At 41.2% G+C, this 19,769-nt stretch overlaps 1 pseudogene; it reads right to left on the bottom strand.

The window, feature by feature from the left end:
- Window positions 1–1,419: 1,419 nt before the first annotated feature.
- On the bottom strand, window positions 1,420–17,879 carry LOC139542998 (protein NLRC3-like; annotated as a pseudogene).
- Between the last annotated feature and the right edge of the window lie 1,890 nt (window positions 17,880–19,769).

The following is a 19,769-nucleotide window of genomic DNA, read 5'->3' as shown; positions in this document are numbered from 1 at the left end:
AATCTTGGTTTCATCAAATCAAATTTTATTTGTCACATGCACCGAATAGACCTTACCGTGAAATGCTTACTTACAAGCCCTTAACCAACAATGCAGTTTTAAGAAGAGTCAAGAAGATATTTACAAAATAAACTAAAGTAAAAAATTTAATATTAGAAAAGTAACACAATCAAATAACAATACTGAGGCAATATACAGGGGATACCACTATCGAGTCAATGTGCAGGGGTACAGGTTACTCGGGGTAATTTGTACATGTAGGTAGGGGTTATGTGACTATGCATAGATAATAAACAGTGAGTAGCAGCAGTGTAAAAACAATGGAGGGTGGGGTCAATGCAAATAGTCTGGTAGGCCATTTGATTAATTGTTCAAGCAGTCTTAAGGCTTGGGGGTAGAAGCTGTTAAGGAGCCTTTTGGACCTAGACTTGGCGCTACGGTATCGCTTGCCGTGCGATAGCAAAGACAACAGTCTATGACTTGGGTGACTGGAGTCTTTGACAATCAGACCAGAAAATATTGTTTCTCATGGTCACAGAGTCCTTTAGGTGCCTTTTGGCAAACTCCAAGTGGGCGGTCATGTGCCTTTTACTGAGTGGCTTCTGTCTGGCCTGAAGGGTGGAGTGCTGCAGAGATGGAGCTTTGTCAGAGTGACCATTGGTTTCTTGGTCATCTCCCTGACCAAGGCCCTTCTCCCACTATTGCTCAGTTTGGTTCCAAATTTTTTCATTTAACAATGATGAAGCCACTGTGTTCTTGGGGACCTTCAATGCTGCAGACATTTTTTGGTACCCTTCCCCAGATCTGTGCCTCGACACAATCCTGTCTCGCAGCTCTAGAGACAATTCCTTTGACCTGGTGGCTTGGTTTGCTCTGACATGCACTGTCAACTCCGGCACCTTATATAGACAGGTGTGTGCCTTTCCAAATCATGTCCAATTTATTGAATTTACCACAGCTGGACTCCAATCAAGTTGTAGAAACATCCCAAGGATGATCAATGGAAAAAGGATGCACCTGAGCTAAATTTCAAGTCTCATAGCAAAGGGTCAGAATACTTATGTAAATAAGGTATTTCTGTGCTAAAATAAAAAAAAACATGTTTTTGCTTTGTCATTATCAGGTATTGTGTGTAGATTGATGAGGAAAATGTTTTATTTAATCCATTTTAGAATAAGATGGTAATGTAACAAAATGTGGAAAGTGATAGGGTCTGAATACTTTCCGAATGCACTGTATATAACCCCCCAGGACAGCGGTCTGCTCCTGCAGTTTGTGTGTGTGTCATGCTGCATGCACAAAAACTGTTGAATTTCAGCACCATGCCAACACTGGGTTGGGTTAGTGGGAGCTAAAGATTCTGCGATTCTAACACTGTCTACTGATTGTCAACACTTGAAATCAAGGGGATAATTCAAATAGAAGCAAGTGTCTTTTAATCCATTCCAAAAAAAATCTTAATATGCATTTTGACAAACAGGCAGAAAAGTTAGCTAGTGCTTTACACTGTGCATATACTATGAGATAACACAAATATTTATTTACAAACAGACATGGCCAAATCATAGGCAAATTAAAACCCTTGTCACTGTCATATGAAAGAACTTTACACCACCAAATTACCATTTCATTCATTACATTTCTATGACTGCAACAACAACCAACAGTTGTTCTTTATTTTAAACCCAAAGTTACAAGCCAACTGTCAATGATGGAAAAAATAATGTCCCCTTCAACTTTTCCATCATTCATATTCAGTCATGAAAATGTAATAAAACAAAATACCCTCCAACATAAGGAATTGTACCTTATCCAAGACTATGCAGGATTTTCAGCTGGCACTGGACTACTGGTAACCACAAGGGACACGGATGAGTCCATTAATGAGTCCATTACCCCAAAAGCTGGGTAGAGGGGCTCAGTGAATGTGGCCTGGAATGTGTACAGGTGGGTCATGGTGTCAGAGGAGACACTGTAGAAGGACAGAGTGCCATCTGGCCAGTCTAGATACACTCCTACTCTCTGGGGATCGGGTCTGGTGGTTGGGTAAAGAATATGATTCTCTTTATTATTGTGGCGGGCAAGGTAACGGTTCTTTTCTTCGAAGAACATACACCAAGACCTGTCATTGGCTCCCAGCTTACAATCTGTTGCCTTTCCCCACCTGCTAATACATTTATATGTCACTCCTATGTCACAATTCCCAATCAAATCTGCCTCCCAGTAATGCCGTTTGGTCAGAGGCTCTCTACACAGCACCTGTGGCATTTCCTCAAATCTCTGTGGGTCATCAGGATATGTCTGTTCTTCATCCACCCATGTCAGCGTTGTTTTCCCCAATCAGTGAGATATATTTGTTTGCTGTGTTTGGGTCCAGCGTGACTTCAGTGGCATCTGGAGAAGCAAGAGAAGTCAAAGGAGAGAGAATCTTATCATAACCAGCGGGTCAATAGCAGTTGTATTGAATTGCAATATCATTAGCAAAGACACTTACACTTCTTAAGCAGCTCCGGTTTAAACCACAACTCTTCATTTTGGTTCAAACTGTAGGAGAGGCAAAATAATGGTTAGTGACGGACACCGCCTGTGGTGTAAGGACACTTGCCTAGGTATTAGACTCATTCGAATCTACCTCAACTGGGTTAACCCTATTGGAATAGTTGTTTACAGGTTTGCCTACGGGCTGGGAGACCCTGGTTTGAGTACCGGATGTTGCCGTTTACTACAGTATGTAGAGCAGCAATGAAGCAACACAATATCAGGACCGGTCTGTTCTCAGACCAACAAGAGAAATGCAGTGATTCCTCAAACAGTCAGTTATGGCAGTGGTTACAAGACTGGTGCACAAACAAAGTATATCATTACAAAAGTCGTAGATGCTTCATTATATTCAGTAGCTGTAGAAAGCTGCACAGCTGTTTACTTGTCATGAATGTTTATAATGACTGGTATATGCCCAGAACCATTCTGTTGATGATGAACAAGTCAGGCAGGGGTATATAGAAAAGCAACATTTTACTTAATGACACTGTTTTGGAAGGAAATCTATTTCAAATCTACTGTATTTATAGGTAATATTTCATAGAAATCTGGAGAGAGTGGGACCCAAGACAAGTTTTGCACAGTTAGCATACTTGAGTTTATCCAGTCTACAGTGTGGATCTGCCAGTCTAGCAGAGAGCAGCTTCACTCCTGAGTCTCCTAGGTGATTGAAGCTCAGGTCCACCTCTCTCAGATGGGAAGGGTTAGACCTCAGAGCAGAAGCCAGAGAAGCACAGCCTTCCTCTGTGACGCTGCAGAATGACAGACTGCAGCGAGAGGTCATGATTTTACAACCAGACTGCTGGAGGTTGAGTGCAGGGTCTTGAAAGCCTTCAGAGAAGGCCTTAGACTATACGGTTCCTTCGGAAAGTATTCAGACCCCTTGACTTTTTCCACATTTTGTTCAAAGTCAAAGACTTACAGTGGGGAGAACAAGTATTTGATACACTGCCGATTTTGCAGGTTTTCCTACTTACAAAGCATGTAGAGGTCTGTAATTTTTATCATAGGTACACTTCAACTGTGAGAGACGGAATCTAAAACAAAAATCCAGAAAATCACATTGTATGATTTTTAAGTAATTCATTTGCATTTTATTGCATGACATAAGTATTTGATACATCAGAAAAGCAGATCTTAATATTTGGTACAGAAACCTTTGTTTGCAATTACAGAGATCATACGTTTCCTGTAGTTCTTGACCAGGTTTGCACACACTGCAGCAGGGATTTTGGCCCACTCCTCCATACAGATCTTCTCCAGATCCTTCAGGCTTCGGGGCTGTCGCTGGGCAATACGGACTTTCAGCTCCCTCCAAAGATTTTCTATTGGGTTCAGGTCTGGAGACTGGCTAGGCCACTCCAGGACCTTGAGATGCTTCTTACGGCGCCACTCCTTAGTTGCCCTGGCTGTGTGTTTCGGGTCGTTGTCATGCTGGAAGACCCAGCCACGACCCATCTTCAATGCTCTTACTGAGGGAAGGAGGTTGTTGGCCAAGATCTCGCGATACATGGCCCCATCCATCCTCCCCTCAATACGGTGCAGTCATCCTGTACCCTTTGCAGAAAAGCATCCCCAAAGAATGATGTTTCCACCTCCATGCTTCACGGTTGGGATGGTGTTCTTGGGGTTGTACTCATCCTTCTTCTTCCTCCAAACACGGCGAGTGGAGTTTAGACCAAAAAGCTCTATTTTTGTCTCATCAGACCACATGACCTTCTCCCATTCCTCCTCTGGATCATCCAGATGGTCATTGGCAAACTTCAGACGGGCCTGGACACGCGCTGGCTTGAGCAGGGGGACCTTGCGTGCGCTGCAGGATTTTAATCCATGACGGCGTAGTGTGTTACTAATGGTTTTCTTTGAGACTGTGGTCCCAGCTCTCTTCAGGTCATTGACCAGGTCCTGCCGTGTAGTTCTGGGCTGATAACTCACCTTCCTCATGATCATTGATGCCCCACGAGGTGAGATCTTGCATGGAGCCCCAGACCGAGGGTGATTGACCGTCATCTTGAACTTCTTCCATTTTCTAATAATTGCGCCAACAGTTGTTGCCTTCTCACCAAGCTGCTTGCCTATTGTCCTGTAGCCCATCCCAGCCTGTTGCATGTCTACAATTTTATCCCTGATGTCCTTATACAGCTCTCTGGTCTTGGCCATTGTGGAGAGGTTGGAGTCTGTTTGATTGAGTGTGTGGACAGGTGTCTTTTATACAGGTAACGAGTTCAAACAGGTGCAGTTAATACAGGTAATGAGTGGAGAACAGGAGGGCTTCTTAAAGAAAAACTAACAGGTCTGTGAGAGCCGGAATTCTTACTGGTTGGTAGGTGATCAAATACTTATGTCATGCAATAAAATGCAAATTAATTACTTAAAAATCATACAATGTGATTTTCTGGATTTTTGTTTTAGATTCCGTCTCTCACAGTTGAAGTGTACCTATGATAAAAATTACAGACCTCTACATGCTTTGTAAGTAGGAAAACCTGCAAAATCGGCAGTGTATCAAATACTTGTTCTCCCCACTGTACAAGACGTTTCTGTGAATTTACAGCTTGAGAGTCTACAAAGAAAGAGACATCAAGTGATTAAAAATAGGTCGTCTTACTCTATTATTGATTTATTTCAGCAAAGAAAGCATCTGTGTGAAGTGAACATGAACACAAAGCATGTACACATTTAATGACATGCTTTCATCATGTGCGTGCCCATTACGGTTTGATTTCTCAAAACATGCTCTCAGGGTGACAATTTGAAACTTTGTTGAACAGTTTGTTAGTCACTCTTTGGGTTGTTATCATGATATCTTATCTGGACCTCTCCAAAATAACTGACCTTAGTGTTTCCAGTTTCCAGTGTGGAGGTTTCAATCCAGCAAAGAATAACAGCTCTTTGTCATGAAACGCAATATTACTCAGGTCCAGGTCTCTCAGGGGTGAGTCTGCATACTGGAGGCCAGCAATTCAAAGCACTGACTTGTGAGTACAATGCCAGACAATCTGCAAGAATAGAGAAAATACAACTCATATAACCTGTGATGTTACATCAGGGTCTCTTAACCACTGTATTGTGAATTATTTGGATTTTCCAGGTAAGCCATTGAGAAATGAAATCCCAGTGCTTCTAACTAAAAAGGTATAAAAAAAAAGGACCTCAGCATTGCAAAAATGTCAATTTATGATAATACAAATCTGAACAAGTTGCACATCATAAAAATTGGATAAATACTTATTTATAATGATGTGGTATGTGTGAATTCTGCATTAATACTTGCATTGCCTTTCTGCAGTTTCTCACAACTGGAAGCAGTCTCAGATGACCTGTGATACCCGTGTTGTAATTATTTATGTCCAACTCATCCAGCACCTCTGACATTTGAAGCATATAAGTCAGTGCTGAGCAATGTAGCGCCGACAGTTCTGTTTCGGATCTATTTTCTGACTTAAGGTACTTTAGAATGTATTATTGTACTGAATTGTCTTTCATCTCAGTCAAGCATTGGAGAAGGTTGATGAATCTTTCGGGTGAGTAATCCCCTAATAAAACATCCTGATCCCTAAAATATTTCCTCATTTTCTCAACAGACTCACAGCCATTCTCACTTTGTGGCAGGAGGCATTGTAAGAGTTTGAGTAGCCTCCAGTGAGATGCCAACAAGGAATTGGAGAAACAGGTCCAGGTGTCCATTCTTACTCTGCAAGGCTTTAACAACTATCATCTGCAGAAGCCCGTGCAAGGAAAGCTCATCCAAGGGGCATTCTTTTGGCTCATTTTTCAGGAAAGGCTCCAGCTCCTTGACGTTCTTTGTCACACAGCAGTGGAACACGTACAGAGCAGCAAAGAACTCCTGGATACTCAGATGCACAAAGCAATAGACCTTCTTTTTGTACAACACAGACTCTTCTTTAAAGATTTCTGTGCACAACCCACAGTACACTGCAGCTTCACTGACACCAATGCCATACTCATTCAGGTCCTTCTCGTAGAACATGAGATTAGCATTTGAGCACCTGAACAAAGGCAGCCTCCCCAGTTTTAGAATGAAGTCTTTACTTGATTCCAAGATCTTCTGTGCATCTGCCTCATTTCGCCCCTGATACTTTTCATTTGCCAGGTTTGTCTGAATGAGTAGAAAGTGAGTGTACATCTCAGTCAGAGTTGTTGGGATATCTCCAATCTCATTTGTCATCATCATTTGTACAAGGACTTGGGCAGAAATCCAACAGAAGACTGGTATGTGGCACATGATGTAGCAACTCCTTGATGTTGTAAGGTGTGAGATTATTGTGCTGGCAAGGTTCTCATCACTTATTCTTTTCCTGAAATATTCCTCTTTCTGTGGGTCATTGAAACCCCGTACTTCGGTCACCTGGTTGATGCACTTACGGGGAATCTGATTGGCTGCTGCTGGTCGTGATGTTATCCAGAGGAGAGCTTTGGGAAGAAGATTCCCCTTGATAATGTTTGTAAGCAACACATCCACTGATGAGGTCTTTGTAACGTCAGTCAACCTCTTGTTTTTATGAAAATCCAATTCAAGTTGGCTTTCATCCAGACCATCACAGATGAACAGAACTTTACAAGCAGCAAATGTCTTTGTGTCTTCTATCTCTGCAAGTTCAGGGTGGAAGTCATTCAGAAGTTCAGAAAGACTGTACTGGTCATCTTTGATCAAATTCATCTCACGGAAAGGAAGAACAAAGACGAAATCCACATCCTGATTGGCTTTTCCTTCTGCCCAGTCTAGGATGAACTTATGCACAGAGACCGTTTTTCCGATTCCAGCGATACCTTTGGTCATTACAGTTCTGATGGGTCGGTCTTTTCCAGGTAAGGGTTTGAAGATGTCATTGCAGTTGATTGGAGTGTCTGTTGCTTTTTTACTCCTGGATCTTTTCTCAATCTGCCACACTTCATGTTCATCATTCACCCCTTGACTTTCTCCCCCTGTGATATAGAGCTTGGTGTAGATCCGTTCGAGAGGAGTTTCATAGTCTGTGTTTCCCTCGAAAACAAATTGAAACTTCTCCTTCCGACTGGCTTTATGCTCCTCTTTAACTCTCTGCATCACATCATCCACTGCAAGGAAAAGGAATATAAAAGCCCAAAATAAATAAAGATAAATCTTTCGGGGTGACATTTCCGTAGTGCAAAAGCATTGTGCAAAGTGCAGAAAATAATGTTAACCTTGTTTTAATATTGCCTTGTGATTTACTTGGAAAGGTTTCTTCTTTAAATTGTATTGGAGGATTGCAGCCAACTGAAAGGTGCATACACCGCCACCTACTGTACTGGAGTGTGAGACCGGTCACAGCCTCCCAATACATCGATATTCTCTTATCTAACCCTGTGTTTCTAACCAAATCAAATAAAGCCCTACAAACCTTTACTTCCATCCCCCCACCCAAATCCCATCCCCATCCAACCCCTCAGACCCTAGCAAACTAACTCTACATCATACAATTCACAACATAATACTACATGTTCAACCGTTTCTTTTACCATACGCCCATCTCACATACCAGTACCATGGTTCCCTATCAATTTCAGAATAATTCAATACCATATGTCCTAATCTCCTCCTAGACAACATAATGTCCTCTTTTCTGTTCCCATTACATTTTCTCTCGTACAGATTTCCTTGTTCTATAAAACTGTCTCCCCTTTACCACTTGCATCCCATTGCCTCTGACAGCAATCCAAGTGTTTGATATGAATGTTTTACTCTCCTCTCTCTAATTGCACCTGTAGGCCTATATCCACAAAATTATTTTTCACTGCTTTCTTTGCTATTTTATCTACTATATCATTCCCATTGACTCCTGTATGAGCAGGAATCCAACAAAACTGAACCTCTATCGCATTTCTTGTTAACTCTAACAACATCGTCATTATTTCTATCCATAAATCCTCACGTTCTAATTTCCCAGATCTTAAACTGCACAAAACTGATGTAGAACCTGAACATATTACTATTCTTCTTGGTTGCCCCTCTAGCCATTGCAATCCAACAATTATAGCAACCATTTCTGTTGCATATAGAGATAAATAATTTGTTGCATGGATTAACATTGAACTCAGGAATACACCCGCTCCAGTCTTCCCATTCGTGGACTCCTTTGAACCATCTGTGTACACTGCCAAGCAAGAATAAAACTGGTTACCAATATATTGATCCACTATTGTTCCTATATTTTCTTCAAACCACTGTTTCTTTTCTTTGATCAGGCTAAGATTAACATAAGGCTTTGTATAAAACCATGGTGGCACATTTCCTATTGCCACAGATGGCCCTATATCAAGGTCCCGGAGTCCATATTCATCTACCCTTTTCCCAATCACTGGGCCAAATACCCTCTTTTGATATTGTTTATATACCCAGCAGTCTTCCAATACTGCTAGTGTAGGATGATCTGCCATGAACATTTCTTTAACAATGTGAATTAGAAAGAGGCGATTATTTAACTAGAGTTTAGTAAACTGAGCAATGCATAAATAGTTGCCTCTTTACAAAAGGCACATTTTTAAAATTGTTTCAAATGAAATCACGCTGCCAGATTACAATAAGATTAATGAGTTCTGCGATCTGCACAATGTTTTGCACTATGAAAATGTTGCCCTCAATCTTCTAGTACCTTACAATCATCACAATCATCAAACTGAATACTTATGAGACTTCTTACTCATTAGCTACTCTACAAGGAAAAATGTTAATTGAAATGTCTTTGTTTCAGTAGTTTATCTTCAAAAAAAAAAAGAAGAGTCAATTAAGTTTCATTTTTTGTTGATTTAAATGCATTATGAGTGGATGTGGGAGAAACACCATAAAGCGTCCAAGTTTGTGTGGTAGTGCGCTTCAGAAAGGATGTGTTTTAGGTGTCCGGACACTGATGGCTGGCATTATGGATGACCCCCAACTCACTGTAGAGAGTGAGAGGGAGGAAGGGAGAGTGTTTTAACCACAATTGCACACACACAAATACATGACAAGGGTAGCACTTTATGATAACACCTGGTAATAAAACATTTGATGGATTAGTAAATAGTTTATTCATCATTTATTAAGCTATTCCTACATTTAAACATGTTAGTAAGCTATTCATAAACTGTATTTTTCCCAATTCATAAATACTGTTATAAATGATGTATTCATGAATAATAAAATCATTTATATGGTTTCTAGCAGCACCTCCACCAAGGGCTCAAAATGACCTAAAACATGCCACATTTATTAACCGTAAAACAATACGGACACAACACAGAATGATAAAGAAAATGTGTTGTTTTCTTTGCTACATCTGGATTATGTAAATAAAATGTTAATATTTCCTTCAACATTCGGGCTCTATTTTAACGAACCTAATGCAATGGTCATTTTATGCGCTATAAGTTTAAGGTCGCAATAGCTGGCAGTGGCGCGAAAGGGCTGGGTTTTGATGAATAAACAAGTTGTAGGTGTGCCAGAACGTGCTCCATGGCTAAATATGTGGTTGCATTAAGTTGTGTATTTACGGTCTTATGTATTGCGTTGTCATCAACTCCAATTCGAATGTTAGTCCATTATAGCCTAGTTTGTTAAATAGCCTACAGAAATAAAAGTAGGCCTATCCCATATTTGCTAAATATGTTGAACATGTTTGGAGTCCACATTGTTCTAAGTAATTGCATGGCTTCATTTTGGAAATATATTGTTAAACATAGCATTTGCACTAGTCAGTGTGAATCAGAGGAGGCTGGTGGGAGGAGCTATAGGAGGAAGGGTTCATTTTATTGTCTGGAATGGAATTAATGGAACAATGTGTTTGATACCGTTCCATCCATTCCATTACAGCCATTATAATGAGCCCATCCTCCTATAGCTCCTCCCACCAGCCTCTTCTGATTCACGCTGACATAGGCCTACTGTAAAAAGCTTTTTTTGTCTGAGCCATGAAAATGCCAAACTTTATCAATGAGCAAGATTACATTCAATATTGATAAGACCTAAAAAAGACAGATAATAGTTCTAATCAAATTCTAATAAAATGAGACAATTTTAAAACAAGTTATGTCTAAATAAAGTTACAGGCACCATAATTGCTCCCCGTGGGCATATAATATTAGGCCTAAGACACATAACCAACGGAGGGTTTTTTCCCGACAGGTTCAGTGCCGAACCTGGCATAAGGGGTGGAAAATGCTAGTGCACCAGTTTTTTACATGACAAAATTGTAAACTAACGTGCGTTTAACACTTGCGCCTCCTTAGCGCCAGCCGAAAATACAACTGAATGTCTTCAACTGAAATGTGTCTTCCGCGCCTTCGGTGTTGTGTCCATATTCTTTTACTGTTGATAAGCGAGGCATATTTCAGGTCATTTTGTGGAGCATCAGCTACTGCTGGAATGGCTACTTATGGCATGGCCAGCCTTAGGGTTTTATAAGGTATAGATAGTCCTCACTTTAGATCATTGCCTGCAAAAGACTTAACTAATGATTAGCAAATGCTTTGTAAGTAAACCTATCAGTCATCAATTGCAGTATGTATTAGTACGTCTTGATGATAAATATTTATAAACACACCCATTAATCATTAGTGAATTCGGAGTATGTGGGACATTTCTGTCTTCTGTAACCTCTTCAGACATCTATCCAACATATTAGCCCAACACATGAAACATTTCCCGAAATCCTGAAGATGTTTCCTAATCACACACACATAATTTTTTATATCATATTCCCAGGAGGCATGACACAGCCATTTGTGTACGCTGGGTCAAAACCCTATTTTCAGATCGCATTTGGTAGACTGGGACAGCAGGTTAGATAATCTGGGACACCATTAGTATAGTGCTAAATGTAACCAAATGACAATTCAATTAAATTTTGTGTGTTTAGGAAACATCTGAGGATTTGTGTTGAGCTAATATGTTGGATAAATGTCTGATAAGGTTACAAAAGAAAGAAATGCAATAAGTGTCCTTTTCTGGATTCACTCAAATAACTAATTTAGCTACTCCACGCTGTCCTACTTTAGCTAGCTATGGTTTGTAATTGCAATAACAAGTCATTTATATCTGGTCAATAAATTATATAGAAAGTATGAAAATACAATTATCAAACACTTTAAAATGGATCTCAATCATGAATAAATCATTTATAACAGTGTTGATAAAATACTGTTTATGAATATCTTATAAAAATGTATACATGTAGGAATAATACTTAATAAATGATGAATAAACTATTAACTAATCCATTATAAAAGTTTTTTTACCAGGTGTTATTATAAAGTACTACCATGATGGGTTCTTAATTTTACTTGACATAAATACTAACAAAGTAAATTGTGGAAAAGACAATAAGGCTTTAGATGGAGTATACAGTTTTTCTTCCCTTCATAAAAAAATTAAACATTTGGCACCTTACCCTTGTTTTCTGACACTGCTTTGTGCAGCCTGGGATGTGTCTTCTGGAAATATAATGAAAAAGACAATTAGGGCTTAAGCTCCATACAGCACATGATATCTACTGTACAGTTCTTTGTGTGACTGATTCAATAGTGCCATCCGTATGACTAGAACTGTAGGTGTAGGATCTTAATTTGTTCACCCTTTTGCTGCTTGAAATTTCCTGCACAGCGGGAATTGCAAACTTGTAGTGTATTCAAGGTTTAAAAATGCTTCCAAAGTTTGTAATTTCCACTTTACAAGTCCAGACTTTATTTGCCCCAACTACAAAATATCAACCCCTACAAAAATGTCCATTAATTATAATCCACACAATATTTCACATTTCCTGTTGCTGAAGGATTATTTTTCTGCTGTGAGAAACTGATCAATTCTGTACATAAGAGCACCAAACAACTGACCTCTCATCTGAGCTTGCAAAGTGACATTGATGTTTACAGAGCCTCCTACATTGGAGTTTTCAAAATGTGGGACAACGCTAACGCCTCCAGTGTGAGCTGCGATGCAGGTCGGGAGAGGTGGTGGTCTGTGCTCTTCAACACATGCTTTGAAACAAAAAAGGAATTAGACTCCACTTGCCAACAGAATCTCACATCATATGGTTTGCAACTATTCAGATTGATCTCGGGTTCTCTTAGAGCAGTATTTCCCAACTCCATTCCTCCAGTATCCCCAACAGCACACATTTTTTATGTAGCCCCAGACAAACTCACCTGATTCAACTCGTTATTTTTTTTTTTAAACCTTAAATTTAACTAGGCAAGTCAGTTAAGAACAAATTCTTCTTTACAATGACGGTATACCCTGGCCAAACCCGGACGACGCTGGGCCAAATGTGCTCCGCCCTCTGGGACTCCCAATCACGGCCGGATGTGACACAGCCTGGATTCAAACCAGGTACTGTAGTGACGCCTCTTGAACTGACATGCAGTGTCTTAGACCCCTGCGCCACTCGGGAGCCCTCGACTTGATGATTAGTTGAATCAGGTGAGGTTGTTTTTTTTTACCCCTTTTTCTCCCCAATTTCGTGGTATGCAATTGGTAGTTACAGTCTTGTCTCATCGCTGCAACTCCCTTACGGACTCTGGAGAGGCGAAGGTCGAGAGCCGTGCGTCCTCCGAAACACAACCCAACCACACTGCTTCTTGACACAATGGCCTCTTAACCCGGAAGCCAGCCGCACCAATGTGTCGGAGGAAACGCTGTACACCTGGCAACCGTGTCAGCGTGCACTGCGCCCGGCCCACTACAGGAGTCGTTAGTGTGTGATGGGACAAAGGCATCCCAGTAGTGATGGTCATTCCGGATCAGTAGATGGGCATTCAGTGAGCCGGCTCGTTTGTCTCAGCTCACCAAAAAGAGCCCGGTCTTTTGGCTCCCAAACGGCTCTTTAAAAAAATATATGTTTTAAATTTTTTCAAGTCAAACAGTTTGCGATAGTTTGACTATGATTGTTATAACACCAATTTGAATTAAATGATTAAATGAAATCATACTCTACCTTAACCACAATGTATTTAAAAATGCATTGGTTTGTTATGAAAAAGAATGCTATTAAACAATTGCATTTAAAGTATAACTTTTTAATGTATACAAACAAAGTGCATATAAATGTAACAATTCAAAACGAATACAATCTGAACAACATAATATTGCACCTTAAAGAAAAATAAATAATGTGCAAAACTGCAGCATCCCACTTAAAACATTAAACTGGTCCCTCTTTTCTCTCTCTTCTTTATTGCCATGTTATAACCAGCAGCACACAGCAATGCTGACCATATTTTGCTTTGAAAGATTTGCAATCAGAAATGCAAGCTGCCTCACTTGAGGGGCTGATGCTGTTTCCTCTCTCAGTAATTATTTGTCCCATTTTCGAGAAGACCCTCTCAGAGGGAACGGATGTGTCCACTATGCAGAGTCTCCCTGTCATGACTTTAGTAAGCCGTGGGTAGACAGAGGCCTTGTTCCTCCACCAGCTCAGAGGATCTGCAGATCTTTCGAGGAGGGGCTTCTCCAAATAGGATTGGACCTCCATTGTGGCATCAGCTGAGGGATTCCTTTGTGCTGCATCCCCAGTTGCTCTCTCGTCAAACAGCATCCAAACAGCAGACGTTTGTGGCACTACTGCTGGTGCTTCTGCTCCCTCTGATCCCTCTTCTTCCTGTTTCCCTGGTGTCTGAGCCAGCTGACTGCTGGGGCTGTCCCTCCCTGCTGCTGAGGTTATTCTTTGAAGAGCCTCATCAATCGCTCTGGCATCACTGAAGGCTAACTTCTTAAACCTGGGGTCAAGAGCAGAGGTTTCTGATAGCATGTGATTATATTCCATTCTGTGGAGCTTTCTGTCCATTGATGAACATAGGGTGTCCATCAACTCTGTCACATGTCCTGTGGTTACCTCTCATTCCTCATGGGTCAGAGCATCAACAGGTGCATTGACAATGGCCAGGGTAGAGATGATGGCATCCTTTGACTCAAGAAACCGCTTCAACATATACAATTTTGAATTCCACCTTGTAGTGCAGTCTTGTTTAGGCCTCAGCTCAGGCATCCCCATCTGGCGTTGTGTAGACTAGTTTTTCAGCACCTACTGTGCTCCTGTGGAAGTATTCCACAGCTGCTTTCACTTTGTCCACAGTGGGCTTCATCACCTTCAGAGCATCTCTTACAATCAGGTTGATTGTGTGGGCAAGACATGGATGATGGGTTCATTTGAATATTTTCAAGGCTTTGGTTGTTAGCTGCATTGTCGCTAACACAACAGACCACTTTTCCATCTACTTGCCATTCGCTGGCCACTCTCAACAGTTCCTCTGCCAAGTTCTCTGAGGTGTGATTTTTGAAAGGGTTTTCCTGCTTGGAATTGTGTACATTGGATTTAGACTATTGCTATAATTTCTAAAACCTCTGTTCTCCATGATCGAAAATGGCTGGAAATCGGTGGCAATCATTTTAGCCAATGCAATATAAATTTGGCCTTGTTTTGCTACAGACATAGACTTTGGCATAAACTGGTCCATAGAAGACTGTGTTGCAGTGGGTAGCGGAGTAGGCCTACTTGACTGAGTGGATACATCTCCACGTGTGGAGGTGCTGGCTACACCACTATCACTAGCAGGCCCGCTAGTTTCTCGAAGCTCCGTAACAGCTAGCTTCACAGTTCGCATATGCCAGTGTAGGTTGTGAGTAGAACCGGCTTTATATGAGATTTTGTTTTGGCAAATTCTACACTGTGCTCTAACATTGTCAACATTATTAAAATGCATCTACTGCTTCTGACTCATTTTCCAGCTGTTGTTTTCACAGCTGTCCTTCCTCTCTCCTCGGCTGCTAAGTGTGTGACTGTGTGAGTTGGCTCGGCCCTCCCTCACGCATCTTTGCTTCATTGGTTGACTCCGCGTGTCTGATTGACAGGAACAACAGGTGAGGCTGTTAGTCTGAGCAGACAGTCAGAACGAATGTGCGCGTTTGAGCATTTAGGCCTATATTATTTTATTTATTTTTTCGTTCTTTGAATTAGTTAATTCTATTCATTATTTAGATCTTAATTTTTTTATATTTTTTATAAATAGATTCGGCTAATCTGATATGCGAGCCGGCTCCCAATGTTCACCTACAAGAGCCGACTCGCTCGCGAACGACCCATCACTCCACCCCAGCCGCCCCCGCTGGGCCAATTGTGCGCCGCGCCATTGGTCTCCCGGTCGTGACCGGCTGCGTCAGAGCCTGGACTCGAACCCAGAATCTCTAGTGGCACAGCTGGCACTGCAACGCAGTGCCTTAGACCACTGCGCCACTCGGGGGGCCAAATCAGGTGTGCTTGTCTGGGGCTACAACAAAGATGTGTGCTGTTGAGGGTACTCAAGGCCTGGGCGTGTGAAACACTGTCTTAGACTACAAACAACAGTGGCTGGAATTTAAACAAAATCCCAGCCTGATCCTATTCCAAACCTGTGTTTTCTTGGATTCTGTACTTTGCGTCAGTTAACTGTAGATGTGCTTACACAAAGTAAAATGTTGATATAAAGAAGCTGTCTTACTCTCATGTTGTCTAACAATAGATTGCTGTTGCAAATGTAGGTTCCATTCAGGAGTTGTTCTGGGTCTTTTTCCACACTGAGGACAGGCAGGGTCTCCTGATGGACCAGGCTGGTCCCTGAAGCTGCTGATGCACTGTCTGCACACTGTGTCCACAGTTAAAAGAGACTGGGTCTCTCAGCCCATACTCACACACTGGACAGACTTGACCAGCCGTCAATTCACTGCAGAGAATAATAGAGGGGGTGAGAGAGAGACAATTATATGCGTGTTTGTGTGCCACTTTTTATTTTGGTTAGTCATAGGTAATTATTGTGTATTGTGAGATGTAAATGTTTTGTATAAATGCAGTTATTCTCTTCTCCAGTGGGTGTTTCATCAGAGTACAACAACTCACCTCCTTTTCATCTCCCTCTCTCGCTCCAGCACCTGATCATTGCTGCAACTCTTTTGATCTTGCTCCAGGTCATCCAAGAGGTCAGGAAGGGAGTGTGCCATGGTGACAAGCTGAAACAAACACAGTAATATCATAGCCATCAGTTTGATTTAGTTGAAAACAAACACAGTAATGTCAAGGCCATCAATTTGATTTAGTCGATGCCTTAACATTGCATTGCTTGTTTTGACATCCAGTACATTTCACTTCAGGGCATCTGAACAATCCCTTTTTATCTGTGCAAAAACTGACCTTTGACCATTTGTCAGGTTGACGCCTCTTGAGAGTTACAGCACATAGGATAAAGAGCTGTATTATCTTTGAATATCTTACGGAATACTGTAGGTCAGGTTAAATATTACTTAAACGTTTCACCTGAGACCGGTATTTGCTCAGGGTGTACCCTATAACCTATGTACATGCTAAGAACGTCACAAGCTATACCAGGCAGATATTACATATTTTGGGTTGTGTCATGTGGGTTGCTTGTTGTTATGCAACATTTACTTACTTCTGTTCTGGTTTCACCTATTTTCGCCAATTTTTGGAGTCAAGAGGTTTTTATGCCTCACATCTCTTCCTAGCAGAGAGTTCGTTAACTTGCACTGTTATTGTACCCCTTACGAAAAAAGATTGCAGTCAGAGTCTAAGTTAGCAGCGAATACTGCGTCCATAATAACACAGCTTTTTTTTTTACTGAAGTCATTTTGCAGTGTAACTGCGGTAAGAGTGCAGTATAACTGCAGTTATTCTGCAATTACTGCGTCCAAATTATCACAGTCGACTGCAGTTTCTGCAATCTTTGTTGTAAGGGACCGGTCAGTAGGTTGGTCAAATGAGTCTGTCAAATGACAGAAAGCAGCTTTACATTTTCTACTTAATATTTTCGGAGCACTTCTACTTAACGTTACATAGTTGAAGTATTACTACATTATTTCGACGTCAGTGATACGTGCTTCATAAAATAAGGCCAGTAACCTCTACAAAGGATAACTTTCCAGTCCAACCCGCCATTTTAGAATGTGCCCATAACTTATTTTCCAAAAACAAAAGGTAGCCTAGTGAGTCTTTATATAGAAAAACATTTTCAGTTTTAAGTAAGAAAACAATAACTCACCAATAAGATAAGTTTGTTAAATCAATATTTGAAATTAAACAACGAAGACGGATAAACATTAATAAGACTGCTTGAATACAGTCTTGGGTCATTCGCGAACGACTCGGCTCTAAGAGCCGGCTCTTGTAGGTGAACATTGGGAGCCGGCTCGCATATCAGAAGAGCCGAATCTATTTATAAAAAATATAAAAAATAAAGATGAATAATCAAAACATTTAAATGAATAGAATTAACTAATTCAAAGAACGAAAAAATAAATAAAATAATACAGGCCTAAATGCTCAAGCGCACACGTTCGTTCTGACTGTCTGCTCAGACTAAAAGCCTCACCTGTTGTTCCTGTCAATCAGACACGCAGTGTCAACCAATGAAGCAAAGATGCGTGAGGGAGGGCCGAGCCAACTCACTCACAGTCACACACTTAGCAGCCGAGGAGAGAGGAAGAACAGCTGTGAAAACAACAGCTGGAAAATGAGTCAGAAGCACAGTAGCATTTGGATGCATTTGAATCATGTAGACAACGTTAGAGCACAGTGTAGAATTTGCCAAAACAAATCTCATATAAAGCCGGTTCTACTCACAACCTACACCGGCATATGCGAACTGTGCACCCAACTGTGAAGCTAGCTGTAGCGCAGCTTCAAGAAACTAGTGGGCCTACTAGTGATAGTGGTGGAGCAAGCACCTTCACACGTGGAGATGTATCCACTCAGTCAAGTAGGCCTACTCCGCGACCCACAGCAACGCAGTCGTCTATGGACCAGTTTATGCCAAAGTCTATGTCTGTAGCAAAACAAGGCCAAATTGAAATTATAGCAATAGTCTAAATCCAATGTACACAATTCCAAGCAGGAAAACACTTTCAAAATCACTAATTCCACAACTGTATGAGAGCACACAGGCTTCAGTGCGGGAAAGAGTCCAAAAAGCTACTGCAGTTTGCCTTACCAGTGATTGCTGGACATCAAGGGTAACCACTTCTTACGTCGGTTACATGTCACTTCATTGAGGATTTTTCGATGTCTAGCTGTCTTTGAGTTCAGCGACAGACACACCTCAGAGAACTTGGCAGAGGAACTGTTGAGAGTGGCCAGAGAATGGCAAGTAGAGGGAAAAGTGGTCTGTTGTGTTAGCAACAATGCAGCTAACACAACCAAAGCCATGACATTTTTAAAAAGGCCCCGTCATCCATGTCTTAACCACACAATCAACCTGATTGTAAGAGGTGCTCTGAAGGTGATGAAGCCCACTGTGGACAAAGTGAAAGCAGCTGTGGAATACTTCCACAGGAGCACAGTAGGTGCTGAAAAACCAAAGTTTACACAACGCCAGATGGGGGTGCCTGAGCTGAGGCCTAAACAAGACTGCACTACAAGGTGGAATTCAACATTGTATATGCCAAGCTTCGATTCCGCTAGTAATCGACTCCTACGTTTCAGTATTTTTGCAACGGGTGAAAGTATTTTCCATAGTCTATTTCGAGAACACAAACTCTCGCATCTTTCACGGCAAAGAAAGAGCAAACTAGCGAGGGAGAGAGAGATGGAAGGGGTTCAGCCAGGTATAGGTAGGCATGTAGGCAGCAGAGCAAGTGAGCGGAGTTGAGCGGTTGGAAATCCCATTGCTCATGAAGCCTCGGGTCCGTTTCTACAATCTGCTAAAAACATTTCCGCTTTCACAGGAAGAAAAAAAACTCCCGCTCCAAATTGGCTACATTCATTAAAATCACAATTTAACCAACACCCATCTATTTTTTGTGACTACCTCGACCTACTAATTGTTTTTTATGTATTGAAATCAAACCATATGAATTTGAATGAAAAGTATTTAAATTAACATGAAAAGGTGAATGTAAGAAGCAAGCGTAATTTCAAATAGGCTACATGCATGTAGATCTTGGTGGGGCCAAAAAAATGGGATGCATGCCAGCAAAGCCATTACACAACACAACCCTCAACAATAAATGAATTGCACGATAACGGTGACAAACTGTTAGGGCCTACATAAAGCTGTCCCAAAAGCTGTCCCAACATCTTACCATCACTACACCTGGCTATCAGCTGAGCCTTGTCTGGCAGCGAAACAGTTCAATCAGCCTCATTTACTGCCTTTTAAGAAAACATAGCTGATATGGCTGACATGCTTAAACAAATGTGGTTTCTAATGACAATTGAGATGTACAAACTATG

The sequence above is a fragment of the Salvelinus alpinus genome, chromosome 2 (assembly GCF_045679555.1).
Source record: "Salvelinus alpinus chromosome 2, SLU_Salpinus.1, whole genome shotgun sequence".
Taxonomy (NCBI): Eukaryota; Metazoa; Chordata; class Actinopteri; order Salmoniformes; family Salmonidae; genus Salvelinus; species Salvelinus alpinus.
The sequence above is the reverse complement of the archived record's forward strand: the minus strand, read 5'-3'. Positions and strand labels throughout refer to the sequence as shown.